Below are 6000 nucleotides of genomic sequence, written 5' to 3'. Positions count from 1 at the left end.
TTCAGATCAGCTCAGCCCTGGCCGTTGTGGCCATCTGAGGAGTGAACCAGCGGATGGAAGACCTCTCTCTCTCTCTCTCTGTAACTCTGACTTTCAAGTAAATAAATAAATCTTTCAAAAAAAAAAAAAAAAAGTAAGAGAAGCTTTCACGCATCAGTCTGACGAGACCAGGCACACTCGCGGTGCCGTCTCTGCAGCTGTGGTTGTGTTGCCGGTGGCTCCTGTCGTGCCGGTGTCCCCTTGGGAAACCTGCCGTGCATGTCTGAGGGGGTGGACTCTTGAAATCAGCTCGACTCCATCCAAGCGGAGACGTTACTTGTCGTCTGTGCTGTCCTCCAGTCTCCCTGAGCCCCAGCTGACGCACCTGTCAGACGGGACTCACTCCCCGGGATGGCTGCACGTGAGGGCTCGGGAGTTGCGAGAGGCCCCTGCTGGATGACGCCTGTCACACTGACTGCCCCCCTCCCCCAGTCGAACTTGGCTTTGAACCGGAACGGACAGGCACATCCCAGCTGGGCTCCCCAGCCCCCTGCCTCCTCCCTCCAGGCTCCACCAGCAGGCTGCTCGCGAGGCACTTCGGTATTTTGCTTGTTTCCTCGCCAGGTGGCGCTCTTCCGCACAGGACTGGGAAGCTTCCTGTTCTGCACTTGCTGATCAGGTGCAATCCGTGCGACCAGAGTTGTGCAATAATCCTACCCGGCGTCCCGTCCGGTTGACAACAGCACAGGTCTCTGGTGTCCCCGTCAGAAGCCTTTCCTGGAGAGGCCCACAGATGTTTCTCTGACGCTGACCGAAATAGAGCGGTTGGTGTCCGGAAGTTTTCTGTTCTGGGTGGGCTGCCCCCTTCCAGGCCCCTTGCTGATAAGGACCAGGCTTTTGTTGGGGGCAGCTTTTGCCTGTACTTGTTTGCATTTCCAGATTCCAGACTGCCGACTCCTGGGCTATACCGGGCCACGGGAAAACCCACGGAGCTCACTCCTGCACCAGTCCCTGGGTCCTGGGGCCCTTAGCCACGGGCTCCCTTGTCCCCCCTCGCCTCCCATCAATCTTCCTCTGCTTTCTGCTTAGTGAGAGTAACACTGAGTGCACATCTCCCAGAACTGTGTTTACAGGGGGCTTGTGGGGTGGAGGAAGGTTTTGATGGGACTCAAACATGGGTGGCCGGGGACTTATGAGGCCATGTGTTGTCCGTGAGATCCGGTGGACCCGATCGGTCGGCAGCGCTGGAACACGGTGCTCCGGACCTGGGAAAATGCTGCCGAGGCTAGGCGAGGCAGAAAACAGCGAGGGAAGTGAGCCAACCCTGCTCCTGAGGGCGGGAAGGGGGCACTCCCTTTCCTGCCCACGATGGTGCCGCAGCTGACCCCTACCACAGAAGGCAGGTCAACAAGAGAAAATGTGCACAACTGGGAGTCATACCAAATCAGAACCTCAGGGGGACCAGTGCTGTGGCGTAGTGGGCTAAGGCTTGGCCTGCAGCACCAGCCTCCATATGGGCGCCGGTTTGAGTCCCGGCTGCTCTTCTTCTAATCCAGCTCTCTGCTATGGCCTGGGAAAACAGTGGAGGATGACCCAAGTGCTTGGGCCCCTAGACCTGCATAGGAGACCTGGAAGAAGCTCCTGGCTCCTGGCTTCAGACCAGCCCAGCTCTGGTGGTTGCAGCCATTTGGGGAGTGGACCAGTGGATAGAAGACCTCTCTGTCTCTCTCTATAACCCTACCTCTCAAATAAATAAATAAATAAATCAAATCTTTAAAAACAAAACATAAAACCTCGAGGCTCGAGCCGCACAGTGGAAGCCTGGATACCCTTCTTCGTAGGGGAGTGGAAGCGGGGGCACAGGCAGCTTCAGAGGCTGGTGAGGGGCTTCAGAGGAACGCATCTGCCTCGTGGCTACATGAGGGCTGGGACAAAGCTCCCTGGGCCCTGACTGTGCTAATCTCCAAGTCTCTGCCGTGACAGGAGTTACCCTTCCTTGGGTGGTGACACTGCAGTGAGACTGAAGGCAACCTTGCTCCTCTTTGGCGGATCCAGGCCTAGGCAGGCGAGGGAACTGCGCTATGGAAGATGGGGGACCCAAGAGGGAGGCAGGCACAAGGTCAGAGCAACCTTGGTCAGCAAGTCAAAGTGCCGGACTCTGGGGAATCACTTTCTGGCCCGACAGACCCAGCGGATACCCGCAGCAGCCTGGCCAGTGGTGGAGCACCTGCCTGCTTCCCAGGACGCCTGGCTGGCGGGAGCACACACCTGCAGTCAGCAGGCTCGTGCTCTCCTGAGCTGGCGGGTCTTCAATCTGTGGGGAACAGAGAACTGCGGGGCAGCATCGTGGAGCAGAGGGTGAGGCTGCAGACCGCGCTGCCCGCGTCCCGCCCTGGAGTGCCAGTTTCGGTTCCGACTGCTCCGCTTCCAGTCCAGCTTCCTGCCAATGTGCCCAGGACAGCAGCCCCGGCACCCATGTGGGAAATCAGCTGTTGCAGCCATCTGGGGAGTGAACCTGCAGATGGCAGATCTCCCCCTCCCTCTCTCCTCATCACTTTGCCTTTCAAAGAGATTTTTTTTTTAATAAATATTTATTTGAACATCTCAGTGACAGAGAGACAGGGAGACACAGACAGACAGACAGACACACACACACATCATCTGCTGGTTCACTCCCCAGATGGCCACAATGGCAGGGCTGAGTCAGGCCTAAGCAGGAGCCAGAAGCTTCATCCGGGTTTCCCACATGGTGCAGGGACCCACTTAGGCATCTTCTACTGCTTTCGCAGGCCATAAGCAGGGAGCTGGATCAGAAGTGGAGCAGCCGAGACTCGAACCAGCGCCCATATGGGATGCCAGCATTGCAGGCAGCAGTTTTACCTGCTACACCACAATGCCAGCCCCATAAATAAATCTTCTAAAAAATAGAAATTATAAGATATTTCACTGAATGTTCAATCAAGCAAGGTCTTATCTGTTTTATAAATAAACAAAATCAGCAAGCACCAGAGGCAAATAGAATGGTACTTTGAAAAGTTTGTTTTTTAAGTTTTATTTTATTTATTTGAAAGACAGTGTTGCAGAGAGAGAGGTGGAGACATAAAGTTCTTCCATCCTCTGGTTCACTCCCCGAATGGTTGCAATGGCTGGAACTGAGCTGATCCACGGCCAGGTGCCAGGAGCTTCTTCTGGGTCCCCGACATAGGTGCAGGGGCCCAAAGACGGGCCGTCCTCTGCTGCTTTCTCAGGCACTTTAGCAAGGAGCTGGATCAGAAGTGGAGCAGCCAGGATTTGAACTGGTGCCTATATGTGATGGCAGCGCTGCAGGCCAGGGCTTTAGGCAGCTGTGCCACAGTGCCAGCCCCCTTATTTTAATGCAGCTAGATGTATGTCTTATAAAAGTTTGGTTTTCTGGAAATGAATAAGTTTTGAAATTTTTTATGTATCGTATTTCTAAGCAATGAGGGCTGTAGACATCTTAACAGGAAGTACAAACAGCCAGAAATTGTCACAGACACTGGCTTGGTTGGTGCCTCCCCACCTTGCGGCCCTCCAAAAGTGGAAGTTAGAATGTGTCTGGCTGTGCAAGGAGAGGCAGATGAGCAGGAGCTGCAAACGTGGGGGCGTCGGGGTGCAGTCGGTGCAGAGCCCGGCAGCCAGCAGCCCCGGGTGGGTCTGGTGCCAGGGACTTTCCCTCCTCCACGCTCTCAGCAGCCTGTGCCACTTTTCGGTTGGTTGCCCCATAGTGGCAGGTGGCTTCCCTAGACACAGCCATCAGACCTCCCCTACCCTGATAAGAGAAAGGAGAGGAAAGTGCTTTGCTATCACCAAGCCCCAGGAGATTTCCTCTGCTTCCAGCCAGAACCCCCAGCTGGCCACCTGCCCGCAGGGAGACTGGACAATGCTCACGCGCGCCCTAGTCCACAGGGAGACTGGACAATGCTCACGCGCGCCCTAGTCCACAGGGAGACTGGACAATGCTCACGCGCGCCCTAGTCCACAGGGAGACTGGACAATGCTCACGCGCGCCCTAGTCCACAGGGAGACTGGACAATGCTCACGCGCGCCCTAGTCCACAGGGAGACTGGACAATGCTCACGCGCGCCCTAGTCCACAGGGAGACTGGACGATGCTCACGCGCGCCCTAGTCCACTGGGAGACTGGACAATGCTCACGCGCGCCCTAGGCCAGGGGCTGTCACTGGGAGGTTTTCAGTGGTTACATGAGTAAGAGGGAGAGTGCCCCCGGGAGACCTCCCCGGCATATGAGGTCCTGAAATGCACACAGCACTTCTGCACACACAGAAAGCCTATCTTGCTCTGCCCAAAATACCAAAAGCATGCTCGTGGAGAAACGGCATTGCAGCACAGTGGGTGCAGCCACTGCCTTGCCGTGACGCCGGCACTGCTCCACTTCTGACGCAGCTCCCTGCTGGTGTACCTGGGAAAGCAGCAGAGGACGGCCCAAGTCCCTGGGCCGCTGCACCCACCCAGGAGACCTGCTGCAGTTCCAGCTTCCTGGCTTGGGCAAGGCCTCGCCCTGCTCACTGTGGCCATTTGGGAAGTGAACCAGTGAATGGAATCTCTCTCTGTGTCTCTCTCTCTCCGGGTGTGGGTGTGTCTTTTTCTCTCTGTGTAACTTTGTTTTTCAAATAAATAAATCTTTAAAGAGACGCTGGATTATGCCAGCCACAATTCATCCCGTGGGTTGAGGACAATGTAACTCAAACCCAGCTGCAGGCGTGGAGGGAAGAGGCTCACGGCTCCCAGCGTGGGGGCCAGGGCGTCCCAGGGAAAGCTGGACGGAGCACAGCCACGCTGAGTCGTCCTGGCACACTGAATCCTTTCAGAAAGCTGAACAGGTGACCAGGACAAAGACGACAGGGATCAGGATAGGGAGGTGACTTCCAAAGGGTGCATTTATTTGCCCTAATGAAGGGATTTCCCAGTAACCGGACAAGCCTGTTTCCAAGAACAACTGACTCTAAGTCACCCAGACTCTGTTATCTGTGCAGGGAGTGGCTGCTCCTTGCCCCCACCGAGGAGTTCGGGGTGTCTGCGGCCTAAGGATGCACGCGGTCACTGGGAGACGGACTCGCCCGTGCAGACCCTGTGCTTGGTGCTGTGTGGCAGGTGTGCAGTAACCCTTTCTTGGGGACGTGACACATACATTGATTCAAAACCATGCAATTAGCCGGCGCCGTGGCTCAATAGGCTAATCCTCCACCTTGCGGCGCCGGCACACCGGGTTCTAGTCCCGGTTGGGGCGCCGGATTCTGTCCCGCTTGCCCCTCTTCCAGGCCAGCTCTCTGCTATGGCCGGGGAGTGCAGTGGAGGATGGCCCAGGTGCTTGGGCCCTGCACCCCATGGGAGACCAGGAAAAGCACCTGGCTCCTGGCTCCTGCCAGGATCAGCGCGGTGCGCCGGCTGCAGCGGCGGCCATTGGAGGGTGAACCAGCGGCAAAAGGAAGACCTTTCTCTCTCTGTCTCTCTCTCTCACTGTCCACTCTGCCTGTCAAAAAAAAAAAAAAAAAAAAACCATGCAAACACAAGGCCTGGAAAATTATTCAGCACTGTGTTCAAGGAGATAGGTACGAAAAAATAGCATTGTAATAACAGTACTAGGAACTATGGTAGCAATGAATTATTAAGTTTAGAATGTTAGTATAATTTTTCATAGTCTGTGAAGAGAGTGAAGACTAAATATTATTAGCTATCAGTATGGTGAAAAAAATCTAAATGCTAAGTAAATAAAAAATAATAGGTTAATTGAGTGGACACGTTTGCCTGTTATTCACAGAAAAACGTTTAAGAAAGTCAGTGCCAGCGCCGTGGCATAGGGGGCAAAGCCGCTGCCTGCAGTGCCAGCATCCCATATGGGCACCAGTTTGGGTCCCGGCTGCTCCATTCCCATCCAGTTCTCTGTTGTGGCCTGGGAAAGCAGTACAAGATGGCCCAAGTGCTTGGGCCCCTGCACCCACGTGGGAGACCTGGAGGAAGCTCCTGGCTCCTGGCTTTGGAT

Source organism: Oryctolagus cuniculus, chromosome 5 (genome assembly GCF_964237555.1).
Source record: "Oryctolagus cuniculus chromosome 5, mOryCun1.1, whole genome shotgun sequence".
Classification (NCBI taxonomy): domain Eukaryota; kingdom Metazoa; phylum Chordata; class Mammalia; order Lagomorpha; family Leporidae; genus Oryctolagus; species Oryctolagus cuniculus.
This window is presented reverse-complemented; position numbering follows the sequence as displayed.